A 14937-nucleotide genomic window follows, 5' to 3' on the forward strand; every position below is an offset into this window, starting at 1 on the left:
TATGCGCTATATTAAATTTAAATTATTTTTAGCTAACTTATTTCAATATAAATAAACCTGTAAACGTCGTGATCCTCAATTTGAATATATTGAGAGCCCGGTGCGTACGGTTCATTCATGAAACGTCTCGCCCAGGTTCTCCAGTTCGCGACCTGAAACCAACAGAATTGCATTTTTAATTTGCCCATGCAAAATGTTAAAAGTACTCACATTCTATACCAACATAAATACTAAAACGTATCAGTTTGAAGCGTAGGACTTCTACTTAAACAACTTTTGCTCCAAGTGTTCATCTTTTATGTGCTTGAGTTATTTTGACATTTGTGAGCAAAGGCTGGAACATTAAAATCTAATAGATATGGACAGTAGTGCTAATGCAACAGATACAAATTTTAGTTTCAAGGTAATTTCTATTGAATAATTTTCAAAATACCTATGGAAGCGTCGCTGAGTCGGTGGCCTTCCTTAAGTAGGTATTACATCAACATTTCCTACCTTACCCTAAGTATCGGTGAAGATGGTCGTGGCCGGCAATGGCGATTCTCATACTATTGGTTTACTGAACTCACAAGAGATAAAGTTCATTCCTGATCATTTATCTCACAAGCAAGATGAGTTGAACTACCTATAGACAACATGATAATCGTTAGTATGCAATCTACGAATAGCACCGTGCTTCGCAACGCAACGCAACGCAATTTCTATTGAATAATTTTCAAAGATATATCACTTTTGTACGAATCGTAAATCACTAGAAAATCAATACTAAATCACTTCATTTCGTAGTGAGGCATGGAAACTGATTCAAGTGCTTAAACATTTGGATTAGACGGGACAATTTTTTACCGTGTAGTGTTGAAAATTTCAATATTTAATACTCTGTACCGCTATAAAAGTTTCCGGAAATATGCAATACCGGCTATTTTTGATTTGTTTTCCTCCACCTATCAGAATATTATGACAGCTGGAGGAAAACAAATTGCTGATTACCCTAACACTGTTACAGATTGGAAAGTACTTTATATGTCACACATTGCAACTGTGCCCTAGAAATAACGCAATGGGAACTCCCTCTCAGAAATCAGCTCAAAGCGTTACTGCCTTTGTGCGCAGAGATGCCAGATTTGCAGACAAGTCTGCAAATTGGCAGACTTTTAATTTAAGCTGCAGATTTTTTCGATGACGCAGATATTTGCAGATTTTTTAGTTTGGTTGCAGATATTTGCAGATTTCTTAGTTTGGTTGCAGATATTTGCAGATTTTTGAATATAAAGGCTTTTGGTTACACTAGCTTTCCTGACATTTTTTGTTCTTCCCAGACTTTTAAAATTATTATCGCAGACATTTGAAAAAAGTACCTGGCATCTCTGTTTGTGCGTTTGTTGGACGGTAACGGTGATGCTCGAATCATCGATTCGAGTGCCGCGAGCAGATTCGGGCAGTATCCGTGCACATTTTTATACCGTTCGTCTCGTTTGTTTACATGTACTGTCCGAATACAAACACAACTGCCTTTCTAAACAAAAAAGTGGCGAACGCTTGTGCTTTTTTTCTAGTACCAATTACGCCGTGTGCATTTGTTTTCTGGTGATCCGGTTAGTTTGGATGCATTTCTGCGGAAACGAGAACCAGCCTACTATCGAACCCGCCGGGAAGTAACCCAACAGGGAAACAAAAAGTAGAAGGTTAGTAAATTATATTTTAAGCTTTATTACCTGCTTTGTACTCCCAGAAAGTGCGAAGAAAACAAGTAAAAAACGACACTTGTTTCACTTCCCAGTTGTACTTCCAGTTTCTCCTGCAAGTTGCCTTACATATTTCTGATTTTCTTTTTTTCTTTTAGATCCGCAATCAAATCTGTCTCGGAAAAGCTGGGTTATGTATTGCTCCCAATACACGCTTCTGTGCTTCTGTTCCCGGAGCCAATCACAGCAAACCAATCGGAAAATTTCTGAATACTGGTCAAGCATTTCATCCTTCTTAAGCCTATTAAAATTTTCCTGCTCCCCGCGACGATGGTATGCCAGCACCAGGAGAAAAAATGGCCTACTTCTGTGCGTTGCTGCTGAAGAGCAAATATAATTTTATATCGAATGCTAGGAGCCGGGAAGCGAATCGGCACAGAATATGGGAATCCTGTATGTTTGGCCAGTGGGAGTGATTAAATTGCGCTTGGGTTACTTTGTAAGTACTATCTGTATGAGATTGCCAACAGAATTGGTTTCCGTTGTGTTGTATCACGATGCATGAAAATTGAACCTGCTGGATAAGTTGTTTCTGATCGTTGTGATTAAGTTTCTGGATGTATAGACGAGAAACAAGACGCTCGGTTCGTCAAATCGGCATCACTTACAGGTGCTGACGTTATTGGGGGACATCCGGCTTGCTAAAACACGACAATGAAGTTGATTCAGTATTAGGGTAAGTCTCCACTTTTTTCTGTTTCGTTTCATTCCCTCTTATGTTTTATATGCGGCTTAGTGCTGTAACAGTGTCTCTTGGCACCTAATAATTTTAAGTCTGCAGCAACCTAATAATTTCAAGTCTAGAACTAGTTCTAACTCTTAGATTCAATTTATTTCCGTATGATGCGACAGGTCAGTGGCCATGGCGGTGTATGAAAAATTTTAACTTTAGCTTTAAATACGAAATGGAAGTGAGTATAAATATGAAAATTGTATTGTAGTTTCAAATATCACAAAATAAACATAGTTTTGGAATGATTGTAAGAGGCTTTTAGAATGTTCAAGGAATTTGTTGAATTTCTATCATATCTATTTTTGGTTTTCATAACGACACATACTTTATTATTATTATTAGCTCTATTAAGGAAATTTTCAGTCGGCTGGTTCATCTCCATAAATGTGGAGAGGGCAACCCAAAGAGTGTTCCCATGAGCGAGATATTACAGAATTTAGTAATTTAACATTTTCTATCGGTTGCGTTGGAAATTTTCGTTTGGTTCATATTTTGTCGTGCAACTCGGTGTCTTTCAGGAAGTTGTAGATAATAGCATATTGAAACTGTGGAGGGTGTCACGAATCCAGTACAGCAGAAAAATTCCATGCTTCGTGGAATTTGTGACTGTTTAGAGGGGGGAGGGCTGGTCTATGATTTTTCAGTGAAAAAATAACGCCCAAAAACTTTTTGGCTATACAGAAAGTTTTTGTTTATTTTGTAAATTTTCATACAATACTGCAACATTTGAACTATATTTTCCTGAACTTTAATTGCAACATATTGTTGGCTGCTTATTTACAGAATGGTCATTCGCAAGAGAGAAAATTTGGCTAATACCGAGTTAGTTTTGTCGTGTAAGTGTTGGCGGTTTAAGTAGAATTGTCGAGTTTTTTGTAGCCGCTCTAGGACCATTAATAAATTACGTAACACTTTTAGGAAGAATTTGCGACAATTTGTTACATGGGAGAAGGGGGAATCAAATTGTGGGGAATTTTCGCATTACGTAATTTATGAATGGTCCTCTATATTTGTAACACTGGATCTATTCCTTATTTTTCAATCTGAAATGTAGGTGAAAACAAGCCACAGTGTCCGGTAGGTTAGTTATTGATGCACTTGCTTGTCATTGGAACGTCTTCTTTCCCCTTGGTTGGTTTCAGCGTTCTGTGATCTGTTAGGCTGCGGAACACCTCTCGTACACCCGTAATTTGTGTCGCAGAGGGCCCATTGGGTCAATGTACTGGATTATTAGGTGCCGCACCTTAGAATCCAGTACATTGCCATTGGATGGGTGTTTTTTCGTGTGTGTGCGCGGTAGAAGGTTTGTTTGAGAGATGGGCTGTTTTGCTGGGATCTCACAATATTTCATCAGAGTTTTTCGTCTTTCAGAAAAGATATTAAAATTTCTTCGCAATCTAGGTCGTTTCCTAGCACCTTTCGGATTGACGAAAAAATCGTACTGAAGCCGGAGGTTCGCAAGCTCCCGAAGTTTATAAGGATATGCTCTATAGTGAGTCTAGTATTACAGCTATTGCATATGACGGGGTCTACACGGGAGATAGTGTGTTTGTGTGTGACTCTTGTGTGCTCCACCATCTGCCCTCCCCTAGGTTGACGGGTTTGACGGTATTGCAAACATCTTCAAGCATATTTCAGAGTCAGTTTTAAAGAAGCTCTGGCAGACAACTGCTTTAAGATGGTTATTGCATTACGCCTCGATAGTGGTGCATCGAGGAGACCGAGAGGGCTTATGGGCCTTTTTTATGTGTTGTTTTTTCATACTCTGCACCAGCCCAAACTAACAGTCAACTAAGAGCCTGTGCACACTGGCGTGGCCGATTGGCGGGTCGCCGTGGATTGACTTTTTCTGTGGGCTGTGTTTGCAGACATTGTTCAACAGCTTAACGGCAGTCTTTGTGAGCACGGCACGCAGTGGAAGTCATTGTGTGTCGATTTATCGGTCGACCTCGTCAACGTGCACAGGCGCATTAAAAAAAATAACAGTAGAACCCTATTAGTTGTGTTGTGTTGTAATAATTGTAGTTTTTGGTACTAGTGTACAATTGTGTGCTAGCCGTGTGTCTATCTGTGTATGTGGGCGCCTGAGTATTTGTGACATATGGACCAGGGAATGGATGCAGAACTGGCTTATATTATGGAATAGTGGGTGATCCTTCTTGGGTTTCGTTGGTCACTTTTTACTGGTGTTCAATTCGTGCATTCGATTCGATTCATTCGGATTGGATAAATGAAGGTACGATTAATTTACCGACGCACGTCAATCATCCATTCCCGTCCAGCATAGCATGAGAAACTTGTAACGGAATTAATTGTCGTTAATGGTAAATATATATCATTTTCTGGCATTTAGACGATTCCAAGTAGTTTTATTGCTTGGTACATGTGTTGTTCAATGAATATTCAATAACAGTACTAATTCTACTCTCTATTTCATTTTACATATTTTATTTATTTTCGGTCTCATGCGTCATATTCCTCTGATGACTTCTCCGAGTTAATTTAACATAAAAGGGCAACATTGCTGTCAACAATGACTATTCGCTGCCATCAGACGTCGCCAGGTTTTAGAAAAATTGAGATGCACTTTCAATACTCAATTGAATCAGATAAGTAGGAACGAACAACAAACTGCAAGTTGCATATTACACATGTCTTATTTTAACATCATGCATATTTGTATTAACACATTATTTATAGGTAACACACATATCTCAACACGCATCACTTCCCATACACACGTAAACATTCACACACGCAAATATACAAATGCTCGACAGGTGACTGGGCCAAGTGCATTCACTCGTAGGATCTATTATTTCGATGATCGCCTCGATTCTACGAAACCAGTGCACAATTAAGCTGACATAAGCTAGTCTCGTCTGGTTAATGCATGTAACCTGGAAGCCCCAGACACGACAGGACGAGACAGACAGAGTTTTAGGCATTCTCCAATGCACGGCTAGCGACCTCAAAAAAAATATCAATTCATACTATAAACCAGATGTCATATTAACAACTTGGTATAAATCAACTCAAATATTCCAGAAGAGTTTACAGTCCCATAAAAGAAATATTCATTAAAGAAATCTTCGTATCTACTAATCTCTCTTTCATGTACGAGCGGAATAATTCATGGAATCGTGGACACAGAAGAAGCTTATTAACAGAACGGAAAAAAGGACTAACAAAGAGGAAAAAATTTAAAATCTGAAATCTAAAGAGGAGATTTACAATGGCAAAGGAATATGAAATAGCAATAAGCGGTAAATATCAGCCTCAAGGTAAATTATGGAAACGGAAAGGTAAGAATGCATTACAACCAATAATAATACTAAATGATACTAAATAATTATTTTCATATTAAAAAAGGTGTTTAAACAGCGCCCATGCGCTTATTCGTCCTAGTTAAAATTTGGGTTGAGGGCGGCACGCATTGTTGGCCTAGGGCGGAATGCCGATCAGACCGGTTCTACACCAAAAATGTACTATAAGGAAACTATAAGGACTCTTGTGTGCTCCACCATCTGTTTAGTTCGACTAGTGCGGTCATCCCATCTTTCAAAGGTTCATTTTAATTTCTGCCGATGTGCTTTGAGACTCCTCCAGTGCGTTGTGAAGTGGTAGACTAATCCGGTTTTGAGCGTTGGAATATGTCTGGCAGCTGGAACATCATTGCAAAGCACGGTTGCAGTATTCCTGCTTAGCGATGCGAGATTATCGACCTCCTCATTGTCCTTTACTCCTGGAATCTAGCGAATTGTGGTTAGGCAGAGTGAATCTGCATTTTCACATAGAAACATAAATTCATATATTTCCTACGGTGCATGCGATGGAATAACGAATCCTATTCACAGCGACAATCAGATTAGTTTGAAGTGAAACCGCTACATAGGGAATGTCCGCTCGTATGCTAAGTCCTATTGACTGATACACGTTGGATCCTCGCACTGTTTCCATCGGTGTTTCCCTCCAAAACACGCAGCTTGATCAGTATTGTTATCGACATGCGTTTCCTGGATGGCTATCATATGGGATCATATGTTGGATACTCACAGCAAGGACAGAGGGACTTGTACGAGTCATTGATTGTCTTCTAGCGTCCTTATGAATGAAGCTACGAGATTTGTTTACGCTCGGCTCGGGTGGTTGTCCTTGCTTCAGACCTGGCCCGATCGTTTTCTCCGTTGCTGGTGTGCGTTTTCAGGTACAAATTCCGGTTATGTTTGGGAATTGTTCCACTACCTATGCTAGTGGGGGAAGTACAGCTCTCGTTTTCTGATTGCAGTCGTGTTAAAGTTTTTTGAAGCTAAATTTTTCGACAGCACAACAGAGAGTGACCATCTCTTTGAGGAGTTCTTCGTATTGTTGCTTTGAATCGTTCAGTTGCACTTAGTGTCGCTATTTCAGCATCTTTTGTTTTGTCGATTGTTTGGTTTTTTCAATTTGTCCACTCCTACCCGTAGTAACTTAATTGTGAGATTTTATTCGTTGGGTTTTGGATCAAGTCTCTGCTTTAGAGCGTTGGCGTAGCTCGTTGCATTTTTGTTTTCAGTCGCAATAGCTGTGGCCTCGGGGAAAGTGACATTGCGAGTTATTTGATTTTAATGTTTTCCTCTTTCGCTGTTAAAATCGCTCATTTTCGATGTTTAACCGAGTGGTTATCACCGCAGTTTCCACTTTCGTTTGGAAGTTGGCAGGGGTTTCGCTAGTGGATTCACGTGTCCCACTGCAGTTACGACATTTTGCTTGGAAGTTTAACGTTCGGTTGCTGTGCCCAAAGCGTCCGCAGGTATGATCCGGAAAAGAGCAGAATAAGTAAGGGAGTGTTTGGCACTTCATTCACAGACTAACAGACATAACACTCGAAAACAATGCTTCGCCCGCTTTAACGGTAATTTTAAACATATTTGTAGTTAGGACTGTGGCCACATTTTTAATTATGGCGCCACTGACATATGAACAAGCATATGGGGGATAGATCACTAGTGAAAAATCGTTCCCAAACCTGAGGGGTAACCCACCAGTACATGAGTGTTTGGGACCGTGAATAAAAGGTGTAGTAAGCGTTCTGGGAAAATTACCGGATCGATATTTTTTGAGAAAATTCCCTCATAGTGTTTTGTTTGTTAGTCTGTGCTTTATCTTCCCGCAGCTTAGTGATGCTTCGCACCACTATCACATTATGTTCCTTTAGCTCTTGAGGAGATCGCCAGGCAGGAGGCCTCCTGCCGATCGTGTCAAGGTCATATATAATCCCTTGTACTATGTTCTGCACAATTGCTTTATTCCGATGAGTCCATTAAGAGCTCGTTGAGATGTCGTACCACTCCGTATCTTGTTTCCTTTGCATCTTGGCCAGCATAAATTAATTTAATCGGATCAGTACCAAGGACATTTCAAACTGATTTTAAAATTACGAAGGTTTGGACAGAAATCGGTCGTCGTTTTGGATGATCGGTGGTTTCCAACACATACTTGAAATGATCGTTTATTTAGGAAATTGCGTAGGACATGAAATGTGTCTAGAGAGACCCTATTCAGCACGTTGTGTAATTACGCTGGGTATCCAGGTGCGGTTGTATGTTGTATCCTTTTCTTTGAGTGCGTGGATGAGCTACTGAAGTTTTTGGCTAAATTCAGAACGTCTTCGATTCTCCGATTCTTAATCACCATCTCTATGCATTTGTTCTGTCAGCTTGGAAATCCCTTGGTTTTTTCCTATTGAGGTTATCTCAGCAAAAGACCTAGAATTGTTTCCTTGTTCGTAGAAGCTCCATGCAGCAGGGTACGAGCAGCCTTGATTAACGCGAATCTTTTGGATCTCGGACTCCTTTTGATTTGGTTTCGATTGGTTTTGTGATTATCATCATCGCATCGGTTGCAGAAAGCTGACAGGTGCCGCAAATCGTCTTGGTCATTGGCATCGAATTTTCGTATGATCAAAAGCCCAGCATCGGTAACGTAGCATCGGAGCTAGGTGAACAATCTGGTTTTACATCGCTAACACCCAAACAATATAATCCGGGGCGGCTGTCCCTTCGATGTTTATGTAGTTCCGTCTAGAAGCTGTTCATGGTTAATAGTTTTCTCACATGTTTCGGGGTTCGCACCGTCAATGCTCTCGTATGCGTACCTACCCATCTTTTTGGTATGGCTTTCGCTTAGTGACAGGATTTCCATATTCATTAATTTTCATGAAGGAGTTCGAAAATTTCGAATTTATAGATTATTAATTAAATGAATTTTTGCTTTCAATGGTATTATACACTGGTAAAGATAAAGAATTGACCATCAACAAGCACAAAGTTTCGTCAATATAATTGAATCTACTAATGGAATTTTCTTATTCAATTCTTTTTCCATTATGTATTCGTCCTAATAAGGACCGTTGGCTGATAACTGTATTGTGATTCAGGTTGAGGATCCTATAAATCGATTCGAACCTTGCCGCCACGGCTAATACACGCGGTATAAACCAGCAATTCGCCGTCTTGCTTCTGTTATGCTTGTGCCATCATCGCTGAAAACTGTGAACAACAAAATCCTTCCAATACACGCAGACAAACGCTCCCATTCCGTGGCTCATGTCAAATGAGAGGTGTATCGGCTATCCTGCCAGCAGCAGCAGCAGCGATAATCCTTATATCAAGCAATAAAATGTGTAGGACTCTTATGAGTTTCAAATTTGTGAAAATTATATATGTATTCCCTATTTTTGCAGATTTACGAATTTTTCAATAATGTACTAATAGTAAACATAAACAAATAAATGTAGTATTACTTTTTACTGGCAATTGTCTGTCTGAATCGATTGGTGTTCACATCGTTTAAATCCATCAACAATTGACTAAACGTAAGCAAAAAAATAGTCTGTTTTTTTTTACATTTTCACGCTGTTTTTAAAAAACACGAATTTTTCAATAGTGTACAGCGGAAATACCAATTTGAAGTAGCAATCAATTTTTAAGTTGGTCCTTTTTTTAATCGCTCAGTATTAAAATGGCGCAAACCCATTAACAATTAACAGGGCTACAGTAGCTTAAAATTATGCCACATTTTCGTGACGCAGAACATGTGAATTTACTTCTTGTCGGTAGCGATTTTTTTTTCGAGGCAGCTTTCTTGGCAAGCGCGGTAGGCCTTCTTTGGCTTAGGAGTCTTCGGCTTGTTCGCTGCAGCCTTCGAGGGTTTGATGGCCGTCTGCTTAGTGGGAGCTGCTACCGCCTTTGCAGGGGCAGCTTTGGCCTTCTTCTCAGCCGGTTTTTCAACCAAAGTCTTTGGCTTTTTGGCCTTCTCACCACCAGCGGTTTTCTTCTTCTCGGGTGGTAGCCGATTTCGGTTCCCCAATAAAAAGAAATTATACACGAACTTTAACCCATATAATCCAACGATTCCACATATTGTTTGGATTATACCCTGAACAGGTCGTTAGGCTCTTGGATCATAAGATGTTTATTAGGGTTTCTTTTCGGTCTTCTTTGGCAGCAGAATGGCCTGGATGATAGGCAACACACCACCCTGGGAAATAGTCGGAGAGCAATTCGTTCAGCTCTTCATCATTTCGAATGACCAGCTGCAGATGACGGGGGATGATCCTGGTTTATTTGTTATCACGGGCAGAGTTTACTGCCAGCTCCAAAACTTTGGCGGCAAAATATTCCATCACTGCTGACAGGTAGACGGGTGCTCCTTCACTGAGACGCTCGGCGTAGTGACCCTTTCTCAGCAAACGATGGATTCGACTGACATGACGTTCTGGTCTATCCAGCACGAGTGTAACACACGAATGATGCCGCACTCGCATACAACCCCCGGTTTTATACTGGGCTCAGTTTACGTTCGAAGCCAAAGGGGACCGGCCTTCGAACAAAAATAGTTTACTTCTATCGTCAAAGAGAAGGATCTAGTTTGGCTCGCTTGTAATCGAATTGTACGAACCAATCATGGTGCAGATATTAACTGCTTTCGCAAAATCCATTATTTCCGTTATTTTCAGTAATTATACTTTCTACAGAATTAGTTTCAAAATTAGTGTACATATTTCTAATCAGATAGTGCAAAAATCTAATGCTTTCATTCAGTACAACAGCAGATATTCACGTTCAAAATCTCAGGAAAAATTCTGGCTGAACATTTTTAATCGATGCCCCTATATTGGAACGTTAGAAGTATTCTACTTCAAAATGTTTTCACAACATTCCAAATGTCTTCAAAATGAAGACATGCTTCCACATCTGGCATAGCTGATCGACAGGGATGAAATGCAATGTACTTAGCCAAACAAACCTTCTTGGCGAGATCGAATATCCAACGGTTTGCATATTTCAAGCTCTCGTTAGTACTGTTTCGGTTTCGCATATGCCGGGCCGTGCTCCAAAGAGTGCTCATAGATATTTCTCTCGTTCGTCTATCAACGAACTGGCGCCAGTAACTACGTTTCTTGGCTTCCATCAAATTCATCATTTGCGTTTCTAACGTCGCGTACTGTCGATAGCTAACGGGTAACCCGTCGTCTTATACGCGGTGGCCTTCTCCACATACACATACAGAACTCTTTGACCCACCATAGGTTGGGAGACCATCCGCGAGAGTTCGCGTCTGGTACACGTTTAGTCTGAGCGATTTCGAGATTTTGCCGGATACCGCGGACGAGTATGCTCTCCCAATGAATATTTCGTGTGAGGTCATACGAAACATTAATTGTATTCGGTGGCGCTGAACTGTTAATAATAGTAATTACGATTTACAAATGGCCATTGCCGAGGGGATTAAGGATTAGCTTCCACATGCAATCTAACCGCAGTGATGTCGACCAGAGGGATAAGTCTAAGGCGCTCGGGTGCGCTGGGAAAGCCGGAATAACCCGTTTTCAAAATGGTCACATTGAAGTTCCGTTGCGTAAACACGGTATACTTCGTAGATTGCAGACTGACGACTCTCATTTCCACCCAGACTACTTGAGTAGCATTGTTTGGGAATAACAATTGCTCAAGTCCAAGCGAGAATTCCACCTGAGAACCACCATTGCGGGCCACGATCATCTTTACCGTAACTTGGGATACGAGAAAGGAAGTGTTGATGTGGTACTTACTTACCGGAAGGCCCCGACTCAGTGACACTCCCATAAGTACCACAGATTGGGTAGTGGGTGGGTTGTTAGTCAGGATTCGCCTCAAGCAAGCGATGCGACTGAGAATATATTAACATACATAACAAGTTTGAATAGTTTGTTAACTGTAGGATACGTAAATGTTCTAGATGTGAAGGCGTTTAAACTCTGGGTAACCGTTTATCGAGACTTTGTTTAAACGTTAAGTCACGGTAAACTTCCACACTAAGCATTTGCGACGTTAAAACTCATTGAATGAGCTAGTTTTTTTTTGTTTTTTGTCCCTCATAAATTGCCTATCTGAGTGTTATATTTTATCGACTATTGTGACTGTATCAGCATCTGTGGCATATGGTCACATGTCGTCGCTGTTGTGCTATCTTATGACAAACGCCATTTTGCACATTTCGAGAAAAACGATTTTTAAAGTTTGAGATTGAATATCTTGAAACTTATAAATGGTATATACAATCCAAAGAAGACAATTGATGCTTCTATCTATTCTGCATTAATCTCTCAAATATTACGAAGATCAGTTGACTATGTTGCGAGTTTTTACTATGAATGTAAACAAAAGTCGCACTCATACGTGTCATAGGCGTGTATTGATGACAAAATTTGTATGACGTGTCATAATCGTGCATGGAAAATTTTCCATACAAAAAAATCATCAATTTTTAACTTTTATTCATATCTTTGCGTTCATATGGTCTATAAACAATCGGTGAAATGCATTTTGAAGGAAATAAGTCAGGGAATCTAGAAAAAATTGTTATTTTTGATTGCAGTGTTGCCAAATATGCTTTATTTACAGTTTAAAACTAAAACTGTGCTTTTCTCACAACTCGTGTAATTTACTTTTGAAAATGTTTATGCCATTGCGTTCCTCAGACATTTTCACACATAAAAACATCTAAAGCTTTAATATAACTTGAGCAAATCCCTAGATACAGTGATTTGAAACAAAAAACTCACAATTTCTCATCACGTTTCTCGCTATATCTAAGTAACCAAGTAGAATTTCAAAATTCTGAAAACGCCATTTTGTAGAGAATTTTCAAACAAGTAATGTGGCGTATCTAACTCAGTTTACCCCAAAATGGCGTTTGTCATAAGATAGCACAACAGCGACGATGTGTTGCTGATTCGCACGGTATCGGCAGCTTTAACCCAAAGCTGCGACGATGGATCCCCATCAAGGGTAAATTCTATTTTTACCATTTTTTTGTTAATTATTTTTTTGTTAACGACCTATTGAGTCAATTTGTCAACTGTTGTTACGGCTTTAATTAGCAAGGGACTGGAAGTTGAAGTATATTTTTCAATATTAATATTGACTTAACTTTATGTCGGTTCCGGCAGCATGAAGTAACAAGTTACTTTACGCTTGTCCGGACATGCCGTAGACTCAGGTGATTCGCATTTCCTTGCTAATTAGATGCCGTAACAACAGTTGACAAATTGACTCATTAGGTCGTTAACAGAAAAAATGGTTAACAAAAAAATGGTGAAAATGGTATAGTGGACCATTCATAAATTATGTCACGCAAAGATTGCCCAATACTAACTAACTTGCTCTCATATTACCTCGCTCTTTATCCCTTTGGTCTAATACGAACCAAATAATTTCTGTTTTTCCTTTTTTTGGAGGAGCACAATACTGCCGCTGCATGTAAAAGTGTCCATGTTTTTTGGAATTTCTTATATACATCGTACAATCGTGCGTAAAACGGCCGATTGCGTCAAAGCACATGACGTGCCCTCCTTCACATTTATGTCACTATTTGTCATAGCTCTTCCTCCTAATAGTGTGGCAGAATTTATAAATGGTACTTTATAGGTATTATCACAAGCATAGTGAGATCCCGTAATTTGAAATTTTCCACCTCGTTCGAGTAAACGTTGCGATATCACAATAAAATATTTGATCCTGAAATGATTGCCGCAAATTTCTAATTGGTTTTGAATTGTTCTTGAAAATTGTCAATTCTCAACCCCCATACATAATTCACTCAGACAAGACCATGCGCACTAAAGACCCAGTAGATTCGTTTCCTAGTTGGTCAAATAAACACCAAACAAACAAATAAATCAGTTCTCTCAGTCTGAAGAAATGTCAGCTCGATTGGCATCAACCGGCGGATACGTGTTCCCTTACAATGCCATCAAATCAAAGAACATTTAAAATTACATACGACAAAATATGTGCAATTCAGAATAAAACGAAATGCAGATTAAAAAAAGATCGGAATAAATTAGTTACATAACCAAGGTGGTTCATTTTTAATGATAGCACTGCTGTTGAATCACTTTATAAAAATAGGTGATGAGGGACGCGGACGAAAATAGTTGACCACCGCCCGTATTTTCAAAATGGGCACATTGCAGTTGTCGCAAAGTTCGAAGAGTGAGGTAGATCAATTATCGGCATTAAGGCATCCCCATGCCGTACCGTGGGAATTAAAATCACCTGAAACTAGCCTCGGTGCGGGGAGGAGTTCCGCTATCGGAGGCCAACTGAGGCTCTAGAAGGAATGTAGGTGGAAGTAATGCAAAGGTCTTTACCCTTACTTCTAGTTTGGAAAGCGACAACTTCAATGCCTGGTGTCAAGGGCAGGTTGATTCGATTGAAAGAATAGTACTTTTTGATCCCCAAAAGTACTCCTCCGTACGAGTCTTCTCGATCCAAGCGAATAAAATTTAAATCGTGAAAGTTGAGGCATATTCTGAAGTAAGCCATGTTTCGCATAACGCAAATACAACGCATTTAAAATTATTTATTAAAATTTCAAAAGATTCGATTATCGGGATAATGCTTCTGCAATTCCACTGCAGAACAATGATCAGATCCGTGACCTCGTACAATGAATTGGCCATCGAAGGATACAATCGCTGAAAGGAGGGGAAATTTTGCAGTGAGTTGCATAAAAAATGTTTTACTAGGAGTAAAAGCGTATCAAGATATTTTTAAGAGGGCCAGATTAATGTAAAGCTGTAAAAATACGGTCCACTGTCGTTGGGATTTAGAACCGACTTGGTTCTAGCTTAGAAACGACGTGTTACCGAGCTTCGCACACTTCCTTATTTAGAATCAAAATGTATTGCTTTTTTTTAAATTTTTTTTACCCGGAGGATAAACAAGTAAATTCATAAGCCGGAAGTACGACCTATGCAATTTACGGTTTCCTTATCGGGAGCTGAACCTAATTTGGAAAGAGAATAGAAAAACCTGTTTTAATCCACCTAGAGGTGCAATTGTGCCTTTCTCATTTCTCCAAACTATGATTTAATAGCTGGTTCGTACAATATAACATTATGGAAATGTCTTTCATTCTTGTTACACTTGG

At 39.6% G+C, this 14937-nt stretch overlaps 1 long non-coding RNA gene across 1 annotated transcript; it reads right to left on the reverse strand.

Annotated features, from left to right (window-relative positions):
• On the reverse strand, positions 1-958 carry LOC131679276 (uncharacterized). The gene is made up of 4 exons (XR_009303819.1): positions 847-958; positions 434-625; positions 211-371; positions 1-152 (listed from the first exon to the last, which is right to left on the reverse strand). It is a non-coding gene; the product is annotated as an uncharacterized LOC131679276 (long non-coding RNA).
• Positions 959-14937: the final 13979 nt, after the last annotated feature.

The sequence above is a fragment of the Topomyia yanbarensis genome, chromosome 2 (genome assembly GCF_030247195.1).
Source record: "Topomyia yanbarensis strain Yona2022 chromosome 2, ASM3024719v1, whole genome shotgun sequence".
Taxonomy (NCBI): Eukaryota; Metazoa; Arthropoda; class Insecta; order Diptera; family Culicidae; genus Topomyia; species Topomyia yanbarensis.